The sequence below is a fragment of the Ovis aries genome, chromosome 4 (assembly GCF_016772045.2).
Source record: "Ovis aries strain OAR_USU_Benz2616 breed Rambouillet chromosome 4, ARS-UI_Ramb_v3.0, whole genome shotgun sequence".
In the NCBI taxonomy this organism is placed as follows: Eukaryota; Metazoa; Chordata; class Mammalia; order Artiodactyla; family Bovidae; genus Ovis; species Ovis aries.
In genome coordinates this window covers 13804550-13819677 of record NC_056057.1, presented here as the reverse complement: position 1 = coordinate 13819677, position 15128 = coordinate 13804550, and the positions used below count along the sequence as shown (strand labels likewise).

The 15128-nt window shown below is 43.4% G+C and overlaps 1 protein-coding gene across 2 annotated transcripts in view; it reads right to left on the bottom strand.

Annotated features, from left to right (window-relative positions):
• The window catches only part of DYNC1I1 (dynein cytoplasmic 1 intermediate chain 1), a 407782-nt gene extending 392858 nt beyond the window's left edge, over window positions 1–14924 (bottom strand). For both annotated transcript variants that reach the window (XM_004007740.5, XM_060414497.1), the window contains exons 1-2: window positions 14848–14924; window positions 4540–4592 (exon numbers count right to left, since the gene is read on the bottom strand). The gene's annotated coding sequence lies outside the window, so the exon portion shown is untranslated. The remainder of the gene's footprint in view (window positions 1–4539; window positions 4593–14847) is intronic.
• Between the last annotated feature and the right edge of the window lie 204 nt (window positions 14925–15128).

Sequence of the window (15128 nt, the reverse complement as noted above, 5' to 3'; positions counted from 1 at the left end):
CTTTATTGTTGAAACCGCCAGTCTACGGTATTTTTCTTACAGTGGCCTGAACAGACTGTGATAGTCATCACAATAGACACCAGAGTCCTTAAAGTGGATAGTGGGACACAGCTGAGCAGAAACCTGAGTCGCACAGCGACACCATTTAGGCCCCAGCATGGCCTAGAAGGCAGGGGTAACGATGTGAGCCAGGTGTCCTTAGCGAGAATGGCTGCTGCGGTCTGGCAGGCATTTCCCACCAGCATCCGTATCTTTTTTTGATGTGTTATAAAGTCAGACAGATTTTCCTGGGCCTTCTGAGGCATTTTGGTTTCTTGTTCTTCTTTTTCGAACCCCAGGATGCCACTTTGAATCCGAAGAGAAAGGTTCTTATTTTCCTCCTCTGCTTTGGCACAACTGCGCACTTGTGTGCAGACTGTGTGCTGGTCCTGAGCGCTGGGAACCTCCAGATACAGGAACACCACCTCTCTCGTGTGGTGGTGGCTGGCTCTTCCTTGCTTCCCCTTTGCAGCCTTGCCCTCGTCTATAGACTCGACGACTCCAACCCTCCAAGTATAGTGAACCCCCTTTGTCCTTTTCTGTGCTATCCTGGACCCACCACTTGCTGCCTAGGAAATCTCAGGCCAATCATCCGACCTTTCCTTGCTTCTGTTTCTTCATCTATAACATGATAATCAAAACACAATTTGTAGATGCTGTGGTTTGGCTTAAATGGGTTAGGAGAAGTAAACTGTTGGAAACAGTGCCAGGCCTGAGTGTCTGCTATTAATATAATGACAACAACAATAATGCTATTGTTATTATTACTATTATTATTAGATGACAAAAGATTGAATCAGCCTAAAATATAGGGGATTTATTAAATAAATTGTAATATAGCCATTAAATGGAATATCCTATAGTTGTTTAAAAGTGAACAGATTTATTCAATATATTAATCTGGAGAAGTTACAGAACAGCTTATATTTGTGTAAAACAATATGGTAGAGTAATATATACTTGTTTTTGTTTGCATATGTGTAAAATTACATGAGGAAGATATATAAGAAGCTAATAATAGTTGTTTTTCTATCCGGGGCATAAAAACTTGGCAGATGGGTGACAGTGATGGGAGATAGATTTTTCACTGTACATTTTTATACTTTTCAGTTTAAGAACTTGCAAACCTATTATCTATTCACAAATACAAGCAATACCTTTAAAATGAAAATATAAAAGAGAGAACAACCAATCCATTGGAGCTGGGGAACTCTAAATCTACAGGTGAGAGTCATGATCCTGAATCTAGGCTGCATAAATTATATGATCAGTTTCTCGTCTTCTTCGAAAATTTCTGATCAATTCCAATACTGAGAGGGGAATTCTAAGAACTCAAACACCTATCTGGTGGCAAGGGTGACACCTGCAGGAGAAACTGAGAATCTGTCAAATTATTTATTTTTGCTGAGCACAAGAGCATTAACCAGGGGCATGATTTAAGGCGGGTGATGGTGGATTTCCCACCCAAAGTGTTAAAGAAGCTTGCATAAGTACCGGTGGGAATACTACAGACAAAGGCATTTTTATATAAGGAATCCAGGAAAGTCAGTCACCACTCACCAGCTGTCATCCAGCAAAGGCATTTAACAGCCTCAGATGCATGGTTCTTTCAGGTGCAAAATATGGAGAATGAGGCTCAATACTCAGAGTTGTATGGATCTGAAATAAGGTATGTAAAGTTCACTGTTCAGCTCCTGGCACATTCCAAGTGTCCGATAGCTAGTAGCTATTGGTATCGTTGATAGTCACTGTGTACTGGACCAGATCCTTCAGCCAAATACCCAGCTTGCTGCAAAGCAGCGCCTTTACCACCTTCCAAATGATTCCAGCCACACCAAGTACAAGATTCTTGAGGTTATACTGCAGAGCCACACAGCAGAGTCACCTGGGCAGAGACCGGGAGCCCAAGCAGGGCCTTCCCCCCTGTAGCATGTGGCCTCAGGACTCCCGTGTCCTGGCTCCAAGATTTCCCCAACCCAGCAACTCCCAGCCGGTGCCTCCTTCCCGCACTCCTGACTTATTCAGAGCAATGTCTCTCTCTCTCACTTTACACTTCTGTCAAATCAAAAAAAAAAAAAATGGACTTCAGGAAGCAGACGATTCAAAGACTATTCCAACAGCGAGAAAGAGATGTTGCAATAGGGAGAACAAGAGCTCCTGACTCTAAGATCTAAGAGCATCTCAGTGGTCAGGGAGAAAGACGGCCTATTGTGTCGGGAGGCGTAAACAAGGCTAGAAGGAACAGGAGCTGGGGGAGTAGATGAGCAGGTGGGATGACCAGTTACGCGGGTGATGTCATTAAGGAGGAATTATCCCAGGTTCCAGGCTTCCCAGGTGGCGCTAGTGGTAAAGAGCCCACCTGCCAATGCAGGAAGACTTAGGAGATGTGGGTTCGATCCCTGGGTCGAGAAGATCCCCTCGAGAAGGGCATGGAAAGCCACCCTAGTATTCATGCCTGCAGAATCCCACGGACAGAGAAGCTTGATGGGTTACAGTCCACGGGGTCACAAAAAGTCAGACACAACTGAAGCAACTTAGCACAAACAATCCACATTCCAATGTTGGCTTAACCTCAGGGAGAGGAGCCAACTTACAGGGCTCCAGGGAAGGAGAGAAGTCTAACTAAAGTTTGGTTGAAGTAAGTTAGTGGGCATTTTGTTCAGATTTTTTAGTGGGGACAAACAGGTCAGCAACCTTTTATGACAAAAGAATGGATCTGGCTTTATCCTAAGTCAACAAGGTGGGTCTATGTCTGTGCTCAGTCGAGTCTGACTCATTGTGACCCCATGGACTGTAGCCTGCCAGGCTCCTCTGTCCATGGAATTTTCCAGGCAAGAATCCTGGAGTGGGTTGCCATTTCCTCCTCCACAGGATCTTCCTGACCCAGGGATCAAACCCGTGTCTCCTACGTCTCTTGCTCTGGCAGGCAGATTCTTTACCACTGCGCCACCTGGGAAGCCCATTGCAGGAATTAAATCTAACAAAAATGTTGCAAGTGAGGAAGTGAAAGTCTGGAAAGGTGCCTGGAGCAGAGATGGGGAAGCCAAGCCCTGGAACTTCAGAGAAAGTGAAGTCAGGCATGTCAACCAGTAGAGTGTGCTTAGGAGGAGGCTATGGGAAGCTATTCCCTCTGCATAAAACTTCCTCCCTGTGGATCCACAGTCAAGCATCTTCTGAACAGCTCAGAGCTGGTATTAGACATCAGGGCCAGAGAGCAAAAAGACCAAATGGACAGGGAGCTTTGACCCACACAGTTCATCACCACATCTGACCACAGTGACCTTCCGAGGATTGGCTGCCGTTTTACTTTTGCTTTCCAAATCTTATCCAAGTTCCTTACAGACAACTCTAACCTGGATTGGAAAAAAAAGGCACAGTCCAGCACAGCACCCTACCCAACCTCTTTAAATTAATGAGTATACATGCATGCTCATTCTTGGTAGAAACGGAACCACATACTGTTTGCCAAGTGTAGTGCCGAGTGACTTTCACTTGTCACTTCATAGTCTTTTGAGGTCAGTCCGTACATATTGCACAGTACCCCAAACCGTTCTTTTTAGTTTCTGCATACTCTTGAGGAGATTTTTTAAAACTGCTGGTGGCATCCCTTAGTGGTCCAGGAAATTAACTAGTGTGTCAAAGCACCATTCAGGCTTCCCAGGTGGCTCAGTGTAAAAAATTTGCCTGCCAGTGGAGAAGACACAGGAGAGGCGGGTTCGATGCCTCAGCCGGGCGGATCCCCTGAGGAAATGGCAGCTCACTCCAGTATTCTTGCCTGGAAAATCCCACGGACAGAGGAGCCTGGTGGGGGGCGGGGCGCAGAGTCTGAACGACTGAACCAGTGAGCATGCATGCAAAGCACCCCTAAGAAGCATAGGGTGGACAGAATAGAGAATATGAAAGTGTATCTCCTTCTCTAAAGATAATTGCTGCCTTGTGAAATGCTTGTTTCCGTTAAACACGTGTGTGTGTTGTGGGCGCAACCTGAAATACACAGACTTCTTTGGGGAAGCTGCTGCTGCTGCTAAGTCACTTCAGTCGTGTCCGACTCTGTGCGACCCCATAGACGGCAGCCCACCAGGCTCCCCCTTCCCTGGGATTCTCCAGCCAAGAACACTGGAGTGGGTTGCCATTTCCTTCTCCAATGCATGAAAGTGAAAAGTGAAAGGGAAGTCGCTCAGTCGTGTCTGACCCTTAGCATGGACTGCAGCCCACCAGGCTCCTCCATCCATGGGATTTTCCAGGCAAGAGTACTGGAGTGGGGTGCCACTGCAAGAGTGCTTAAGAAAAACATTGCCTTAGAATTTTGTTTTTCTTTCTTTTCTTCCTTCTTCCACCACCCCTCTATTTTTTGTTTGATTGTTTATTTTGACCAGTAAGCTTAGTTTGGAAGAGAATAGAATAGGGTGATATCTGGGGCTAGGGGTTTTTGAAATGGAGTGAGGGAGAATTAAATCCACATTTTAAAAAATCGTATTATGGTTAGAGACAGCATCTTACCTACTCCCAGTACAAAATTGCTGGTGAGCATTAGAAGATTCTTCTTCAGTAACCTGAATAAGAAAAGATGGATATAATTAGGAAATCAAGTGATGTTGCCTCAAAAGTGCGAAGGAACTTCAGTTTCTGAACTTCCACAACCAACAGCAAAATATACGCTGATTTGTTTGGCAACAGAGCCCTCTAGCGAGTTCCGATTAGAACTGCAGCTAAACCTTTAAAATTTTGTTTTAATGTAAAGAACAGACTTGGGTTGATATCATAAACTTCTAGAACACGAAAAGAATCTAGAGATCATTTAATTTCATATACTTGGATCCTCCCAAGACTTATTACTCAACTTTTATATGCCAAGCATTTTTATAAATAATATCTAATTTTGTTTTCACAATAATTCTGTGAGGTAAATATTACCACTTTCATTGTTTTTTAAAATTTATTTTTAAGTTTATTTAAAATTTTATTTTATTCTTTATGGAGGTATGCTTGACAAATAAAAATTGTGTATATTTAGATCGTACATTGTGAGAGCTGGACCATAAAGAAGGCTGAATGCCGAAAATTGATGCTTTCTAATTGTGGTGCTGGAGAAGACTCTTGAGAGTCCCATGGACTACAAGGAGACCAAACCAGTCAGTCCTAAAGGAAATCAATCCTGAATATTCATTGGAAAAACTGATGCTGAAGCTCCAACACTTTGGCCACCTGATGCGAAGAGCCAACCCATTGGAAAAGACCCTGATGCTGGGAGAGATTGAGGGCAACAGAGGATGAGATGGTTAGATGCCTTTATCGACGCAATGGACTGAGTTTGAGCAAATTCTGGGAGATAGTGGAGGACAGGGAAGCCTGATGTGCTGCACTTATGGGGTCACAAAGAGTCTCACGTGACTTAGCGAATGAACACTATATATTGTGATTTTTTTTACAGTGTATCAAAGTATAGCTGATTTGCAGTGTTGTGGAACTTTCATTTCATAAATTAAGACACAAAGACTCAGGAAGAAAAGTGACATGTCCAAAAGCAGAAGGTAGCAGAGCCGAATCTAGAATTCAGGACTCCAGATTTTCAGGCCAGTGGTTTTCCTATAGTATATACTTTTTAAGTGGAGAGCACTTAGCATTTAGTTCATTTTCTTCGTCTCCAAATGGAATAAAAGGGACACAAAAAGGAGAGCAAATTGTCCGGCGTCACTTAGCTGGTGACAAGCAGAGCCAAGTTTAGCATGCCTGTCTCCTGGTTTTCAGCCTCCAGCTGTTTGATATTATACTACACAGACTAAATACACCCTGCCTGTGCACTACACCGTTTCTGTCATGTCTGTCTCTGTGTGATATCACGGACTGTGGCCCGGCAGGCTCCTCTGTCCATGGGATTCTCCAGGCAGGAATACTGGAGCAGGTTGCCATGCCCTCCTCCAGGGGATCTTCCCTACCTAAGGACTGAACCTGGGTCTCTCACGTCTCCTGCAATGGCAGGTGGGTTTTGGTTATTGTTGTTGTTGTTGTTTTTTACCACTAGCATTTCAATTAATATCAAAAAGTGAAAGTCAATCAGTTGTGTCCAACTCTTTGTGACCGTGTGGACTATACAGTCCACGGCATTCTCCAGGCCAGAATACAGAGCGTTCGGACTCTGCGCCCCGCCCCCCCACTGAATTCCCTTCTCCAGGGGATCCTCCCAACCCAGGGATTGAATGGCAGAATAGTTTTTAAAAATTACTTCTTAGGAAAAAGCTCTAAAAATTCTAGATAAGTTATGTAAAAATAAATATTTAGTTCAGGAGAGTTAATTTCCTGAAGTTGAAAGCTGAAAATCTTTAAACGAAGGCAGGAAAGTATCAGAAAATTTCAGAGGACACAAAGGAGTAGAGAGGGTAACTAAGAAGGTGAGGAATTCAGAGGCTACAGCCTGCTTACAGGGCATCTCAGAACTAAGGTGACCTCCAGCTTTCTATCCAGTGGCCTCACAAGGACATCAGAGCAGGAAGCAAACCTTCAGGACTTCTGAAGATGAAAATTCAGATAGGATCCCACTGCATGAAGCTGGGGCCCCAAGGAGGTAAACTCTCGTTGGAAGGGTGAATGAAAAATCAAAGTCACTCCACAGATGGAAACCATGAAATAGTTGGCCTGTCTTAGACTTGCTGCTAGGTTGGGGGAATGGAGGAACGCCTCTAGAGAATTCTTTGTGTGTACTTTTTTAAAAAGTTAGGTTTATGAAGGCTTAACTTCTGTGAAGTGAAATTCACTATTTTTAGTATGTAGTTCTAAGAATTGTGATGAAGGCCTACACTCTTGTAATCATCACCTTAATCGAGTTGTAGAACCGTTTCATCAACCCCTCCAATTTCCTCCTGTCACTTTCAGGTCAAGCTTTCTCACCTCCAGCCTCTGCAACCACTGATCTTTCTGCCTCCAGAGTTTCATCTTTTCCTGAATGTCATGCAAATGGGATCATGGAGTACTGTCATTTTTGAGTTAGCGTCTTTCATTTAGCTTAATGCTCACATCATTTTGTCAGGAGTCTGTTCATTTTCATTGCTAGACAGGATCCTGTTGCAGAGATATAATGTGATTTGGCGATGCAATCACAGTGGAAGGATATTTAGGTGGCCTCCTCTTTGGGTGATTATAAATAAACACGATAAACATTCAATGCTCAATTTCTGTGTGAATGTAGGGGTAGGACTGTTGGGTTATGTGATAAGGGTATTAAGCTCTGTAAGACACCACCAAAATGTTTTCCAGAGTGGTTACGGCATTTTGCATTCTCACCAACAATGATGAGAGTTCAAGTTGTTCTCTCTCCTCCTCAACACTGGGAGTATTTTTATGAATAATTCAATTTCACTACTAGTGATCAGTCTGTTCAAATTGTTTGTTTCTTCCTGATTCTTTTGCTAAAAGATAACAACTATCAGCCCATAATTTTATATCTAGCAAAAATACCTATCAAGATAAAAGGTGAAATAGAGACATTCTTGGATTAAAAAAAAAAAAAAGAATTTGTTGTCAGCAGACCTAGTCTAAAAGAACTACTATTGAAACATGTATATTACCATATGTAAAATAGATGACCAGAGCAAGTTGGATGCCTGAAGCAGGGCACTCAAAGCCGGTGCTGCTCTGGGACAGCCCAGAGGATGGGGTGGGGAGGGAGGTGGGAGGGGGTTCAGGATGGGGACACATGTACACCCATGGCTGATCCATGTCAATGTGTGGCAAAACCACCACAATATTGCAAAGTAATTAGCCTCCAATTAAATTTTTTTAAAAGGGTATAAATTTTGATTATCTGGAAAAATTTAAATGCAATACTAGAAGATGCCAGGTTTGTGGTTCTAAAATACAGATGAAAGGAATCAAGTATTTCTATTAAAAGAATTACCATATGTAAAATAGATAGCTAATGGGAATGTGCTGTATGTCTCAGGAAACTCAAACAGGGGCTCTGTATCAACCTAGAGGGATGGGAAGGGGAGGGAGATGGGAGGGAGGTTCAAGAGGGAGGGGACATATGTACACCTACAGCTGATTCATGTTGAGGTTTGACAGAAAACAAGAAAATTCTGTAAAGCAGTTATCTTTCAATTAAAGAATAAAAAAAAGAAATTGCTACAACAGGAAGAAAATAGTAATACAAAAAACCGAGAACATCAGTAATAAAGAACAATGAAATGGGTAAATAAAACAAAATATCAATCTTCCTATGAGTCTTTAAAATTATTAAAGACTCATATTAAAATAATTAATATTAGACAATTGAAAGAAAAATGATAATGTCTTATATATATACTTAGATAACACAGTAAGAGATTGGATAAAAACTACAACTAAACTACATGCTATTAATAAGAAGCTCATTTTAAATATTAATATAATGATATGTAGTTAGGTTAAAAGTTTTTAAGTTGAAAATAGGCAATATGGGCTCTGTCATAACTTTTCAACTTGGCTATTGCAGCCTGAAAGCAGTCATAAGCAATACATAAACAACTTGGCATGTTTTTATGAAAGTTTATTTCCAAACCTGACAATGGGTTGAATTTGTCACACAGGTCATACTCTCTAGAATCCCAGTCTACATTAAAAACAAAACCAAAAACACTCTATAGGCGGTACTAGTGGTAAGGAACCCACCTGCCAATGCACAAGGCGTAAGAGACGCAGGTTCCATCCTTGGGTTGGCAAAATCCCCTGGAGGAGGGAATGACAACCCACTCTAGTATTCTTGACTGGAAAATTTCACGGACAGAGGAGCCCAGTGGGCAACAGTCCATTGGGTCACGAAGAGTCAGACATGATGGAAGTGACTTAGCACAGCACAACACAGAAATGAGTTTAGCAGGCTCTATAAGGTCAACACCCAAAACTCAATCATACTTCTATATGTTGGGAATTAATAAATTGGAAACCAAAATCAAAAATGCAAAACCTATACAATCTCACAGAAGAATGAAACACCAGGCACAAGTCTCACGAAAAGACTTATAAGACTTATGCTACAAAGCAGGGCTTCCCAGGTGGCGCCATGGTGAAGAATGGGCCTGCCAATGCAGGAGACGCCAGTTCAATCCTTGGGTCAAGAAGATCCCCTGGAGTAGGAAACGGCAACCCACTCCAGTATTCTTGCCTGGAGATCCCATAGACAGAGGAGTCTGCTGGGCTACAGTCCATAGAGTCACAAAGAGTCGGACGCAACTGAGCACAGTCTTCTGATATGCGGCAAAGTACAAAATGTTGATAAAATAAAAGAAGCACCAGTAAAACGAAGAGACGCTTTGCTCAATGTAGTGAAGATGTCAGTTATATCCCTAAATTTATCTGCAGATTTGGTGCAATTCATATAAAAACTGTTACAGTCTTTTTGTGGATATGTGTGTGTGGTAAGTCACTTCAGTCATGTCCTACTGTTTGGGACCTCATGGACTGTAGCCCACCAGGCTCCTCTGGGAGACTTCAGGCAAGGAATCCTTCAGGCAGGAATACTGGAGGTGGGTTGCCACTTTTAATTCATGTTAATATAAAATTCATATGGAAAGGCAAATAAACTGCAGTTAGCTGTTTTTGAAAAAGAAGAATAAATTTAGAGAAATCAGAATAGTTTGATTTAAGACTTACTGTATGACTACAGTAAAAAAGACAGGTTTATAGAAGTATAAACACTTAGATTCAGTTCAGTTCAGTTGCTCTGTCCTATCCAACTCTTTGCGACCCCGTGGACTGCAGCATGCCAGGCCTCCCTGTCCATCACCAACTCCTGGAGTTTACCCAAACTTATGTCCATTGAGTCAGTGATGCCATCCAACCATCTCATCCTCTGTCACTCCCTTCTCCTCCTACCTTCAATCTTGCCCAGCATCAGGGTCTTTTCAAATGAGTCAGCTACTCACATCAGGTGGCCAAAGTTATTGGAGATTCAGCTTCAACATCAGTCTTTCTAACGAATATTCAGGACTGACTTCCTTTAGGATGGACTGGTTGGATCTTCTTGCAGGCCAAGGGACTCTCAAGAGTCTTCTCCAACACCACAGTTCAAAAGCATCAATTCTTCGGCGTTCAGCTTTGTTTATAGTCCAACTCTCGCATCCATACATCAGTTCAGTTCAGTTCAGTCACTCAGTCGTGTCCAACTCTTTGCGACCCCATGAATCGCAGCACGCCAGGCCTCCCTGTCCATCACCATCTCCCGGAGTTCACTCAGACTCACGTCCATCGAGTCCATGATGCCATCCAGCCATCTCATCCTCGGTCGTCCCCTTCTTCTCCTGCCCCCAAATCCCTCCCAGCATCAGAGTCTTTTCCAATGCGTCAGCTCTTCGCATGAGGTGGCCAAAGTACTGGAGCTTCAGCTTTAGCATCATTCCTTCCAAAGAAATCCCAGGGTTGATCTCCTTCAGAATGGACTGGTTGGATCTCCTTGCAGTCCAAGGGACTCTCAAGAGTCTTCTCCAACACCACAGTTCAAAAGAATCAATTCTTCAGCGCTCAGCCTTCTTCACAGTTCAACTCTCACATCCATACATGACTACTGGAAAAACCATAGCTTTGACTAGACGGACCTTAGTCGGCAAAGTAATGTCTCTGCTTTTGAAGATACTATCTAGGTTGGTCATAACTTTCCTTCCAAGGAGTAAGCGTCTTTTAATTTCATGGCTGCAGTCACCATCTGCAGTGATTTTGGAGCCCCCAAAAATAAAGTCTGACACTGTTTCCACAGTTTCCCATCTATTTCCCATGAAGTGATGGGACTGGATGCCATGATCTTCGTTTTCTGAATGTTGAGCTTTAAGCCAACTTTTCGCTCTCCTCTTTCACTTTCATCAAGAGGCTTTTTAGCTCCTCTTCACTTTCTGCCATAAGGGTGGTGTCATCTGCATATCTGAGGTTATTGATATTTCTCCTGCTGGAAAAGCCATAGCCTTGATGAGACAGACCTTTGTTGGCACAGTAATGTCTCTGCTTTTGAATATGCTGTCTAGGTTGGTAATAACTTTCCTTCCAAGGAGTAAGCATCTTTTAATTTTATGGCTGCAATCACCATCTGCAGTGAGTTTGGAGCCCCCCAAAATAAAGTCAGCCACTGTTTCCACTGTTTCCCCATCTATTTGCCATGAATTGATGGGACCAGATGCCATGATCTTAGCTTCCTGAATGTTGAGCTTTAAGCCAACTTTTTCACTCTCTGTTTCACTTTCATCAAGAGACTCTTTAGTTCCTCTTCACTTTCTGCCATAAGGGTGGTGTTATCTGCATATCTGAGGTTATTGATATTTCTCCCGGCAATGTTGATTCCAGCTTGTGCTTCATCCAGCCCAGCGTTTCTCATGATGTGCTCTGCATATCAGTTAAATAAACCGGGTGACAATATACAGCCTTGATGTACTCCTTTTCCTATTTGGAACCAGTCTGTTGTTCCATGTCCAGTTCTAACTGTTGTTTCCTGATTTGCATATAGGTTTCTCAAGAGGCAGGTAAGGTGGTCTGGTATACCCATCTCTCTTTTTTTAAAATATACATTTATCTATTTTAATTGAAGGTTAATTACTTTACAATATTGTATTGGTTTTGCCATACATCAACATGAATCCACCACAGGTATACACGCGTTCCCCATTCTGAAACCCCCTCCCTCCTCCCTCCCTATTGGTGCACTGGGACAACCCAGAGGGATCGTATTCCCATCTCTTTCAGAATTTTCCACAGTTTATTGTGATCCACACAGTCAAAGGCTTTGGCATAGTCAATAAAGCAGAAATGGGTGTTTTTCTGGAACTCTCTTGCTTTTTTGATGATGTAACGGATGTTGGCAATTTGACCATTGGTTCCTCTGCCTTTTCTAAAACAAGCTTGAACATCTGGAAGTTCATGGTTCACATACTGTTGAAGCCTGGCTTGGAGAATTTTGAGCATTACTTTACTAGTGTGTGAGATGAGTGCAATTGTGCATTAGTTTGAGCATTCGTTTGAGCATTCTTTGGCATTGCCTTTCTTTGGGATTGGAATGAAAACTGACCATTTCCAGTCCTGTGGACACTGCTGAGTTTTCCAAATTTGCTGGTATATTTCGTGCAGCACTTTCACAGCATCATCTTTTAGGATTTGAAATAGCTCAACTGGCATTCCATCACCTCCACTAGCTTTGTTCATAGTGATGCTTCCTAAGCTTCACTTGACTTCACATTCCAGAATGTCTGGCTGTAGGTGAGTGATCACACCATCGTGATTATCTGGGTCGTGAAGATCTTCTTTGTACAGTTCTTCTGTGTATTCTTGCCACCTTTTCTTAATATCTTCTGCTTCTGTTAGGTCCATACCATTTCTGTCCTTTATCAAACCCATCTTTGCATGAAATGTTCCCTTGGTATCTCTAATTTTCTTGAAGAGATCTCTAATCTTTCCTGTTCTATTGTTTTCCTCTATTTCTTTGCACTGATCACTGAGGAGCCTTTCTTATCTCTCCTTGGTATTCTTTGGAACTCTGCATCCCCCATCAAATGGCCATATCTTCCCTTTTCTCCTTTGCTTTTCACTTCTCTTCTTTCCACAGCTATTTGTAAGGTCTCCTCAGACAGCCATTTTGCCTTTTTGCATTTCTTTTTCTTGAGGATGGTCTTGCTTCTTGTCTCCTGTACAATGTCATGAACCTCCATCCATAGTTCATTAGGCACTCTGTCTGTCAGATCTAATCCCTTGAATCTATTTCTCACTTCCACTGTATAATCGTTAGGGATTTGATTTAGGTCATACTTGAATGGTCTAGTGGTTTTTTCTACTTTCTGCAATCTAAGTCTGAATCTGGCAATAAGAAGTTCATGATCTGAGCCACAGTCAGCTCCTAGTCTTGTTTCTGCTGACTGTATAGAGCTTCTTCATCTTTGGCTGCAAGGAATATAATCAATCTGATTTTGGTGTTGACCATCTGGTAAGGTCCATGTGTAGAGTCTTCTCTTGTGTTGTTGGAAGAGGGTGTTTGCTATGACCAGTGTGTTCTCTTGGCAAAGCTCTATTAGCCTTTGGCCTGCTTCATTCTGTACTCCACGGCCAAATTTTCCTATTACTCCAGGTATCTCTTGACTTCCTACTTTTGCATTCCAGTTCCCTATAATGAAAAGGACATCTTTTTTGGGGTGTTAGTTCTAGAACGTCTTGTAGGTCTTCATAGAACTCTTTAACTTCAGGTTCTTCAGCATTACTGGCTGGGGCATAGACTTGGATTACCGCTATATTGAATGTTTCGCCTTGGAAATGAACAGAGATCATTCTGTCATTCTGTCATTTTGAGATTGCATCCAAGTACTGCATTTCAGACTCTTCTTTTGTTGACCATGATGGCTACTCCATTTCCTCTAAGGAATTCTTGCCCCCAGTAGTAGATATAATAGTCATCAGAGTTAAATTCACCCTTTCCAGTCCATTTTAGTTCACTGATTCCTAAGATGTCTACTTTCACCCTTGCCACCTTCTCTTTGACCACTTCCAATTTGCCTTGATTCATGGACCTAACATTCCAGGTTCCTATGTGACATTGCTCTTTACAGCATCAGACCTTGCTTCCATCACCAGTCACATCCACAACTGGGTGTTGTTTTTACTTTGGCTCCATCTCTTCATTCTTTTTGGAGTTATGTCTTCACTGATCTCTAGTAGTATATTGGGCACCTACCAACCTGGGGAGTTCATCTTTCAGTGTCCTATCTTTTTGGCTTTTCATACTGTTCATGGGGTTCTCAAGGCAGGAAAACTGAAGTGCTTTGCCATTCCCTTCTCTAGTGGACTATATTTTGCCAGAACTCTCCACCATGACCCGTCCATCTCAGGTAGCCCTACACGGCATGGCTCATAGTTTCATTGAGTTAGACAAGGCTGTGGTCCATGTGCTCAGATTGGTTAGTTTCTGTGATTGTGGTTTTCAGTCTGTCTGCCCTCTGATGGAGAAGGATAAGAGGCTTATGGAAGCTTCCTGATGGGAGAGACTGACTGAGGGGGAAACTGGGTCTTGTTCTGATCAGTGGGGCCATGCTCAGTGAATCTTTAATCCAAATTTCTGTTGATGGGTGGAGCCATGTTCCCTCCCTGCTATTTACCTGGGGCCAAACTATGGGGGCTTCCCTGGTGGCTCAGAGGTTAAAGCATCTGCCTGTAGTGCGGGAGACCTGGGTTCGATCCCTGGGTTGGGAAGATCTCCTGGAGAAGGGAATGGCAACCCACTCCAGTATTCTTGCCTGGAGAATCCCATGGACGGAGGAGCCTGGTGGGCTACAGTCCACGGGGTCGCAAAGAGTCGGACACGACTGAGCGACTTCACTCACTCACTCACACTGTGATGGAGGCAATGAAGGTAACGGAGACCTCCCTCGAAAGATCCACTGCGTGTACTGCTGCACTCAGCGCCCCCAGCCCTGCAGCCCACCAACCCACGCCCCCGCCGGAGACTCCCGGACACCCACAGGCAAGTCCGGGGCAGTCTCCTGTGGGGCCGCTGCTCCTTTCTTCTGGGTCCTGGTGCTCAGGTTTCTGTTGTCTATTTCCCAGTCCTGTGTAAGTTCTGGCAGCTCTATGATGGGGTTAACAGCGACCTCCTCCAAGAGAGCTTATGCCACACCCAAGTCTGCTGCACCCAGGGCCCCTGTCCCTGTGGCAGTCCACCACCGACCCACACCTCCATGGCAGATGCTCAGACACAGTTCTGGCTCAGTCTCTGTGGGGTCCCTGGGTCCTGGTGCACACAAGGTTTGTTTGAGCCCTCTAAGCCTCTCTGGCTGGAATGGGATTTGATTCTAAACACGAATTCGCCCCTCCTACCTTCTTGCTGGGGCTTCTCCTTTGCCCTTGTATGTGGGGATTCTCCTCATAGCCACACCAGTGCCAAATGTCTTACTGGGGTTTCTCTGACCTTGGATGTGGGTTATCTCCACATGGCCAGTCCAGTGAAGTGCAGCTGCATAGATTAGCGGACCAAAATAGGCAACACAGAAATAGACATTCATGAGTAGGGCCGACAGGTTTCTGATGAAGGTGAAAAACCAATGTGATGAAGGAAAAACAGAGTTTTTAACACATTGACCTCTCATAGAAAGAAAACC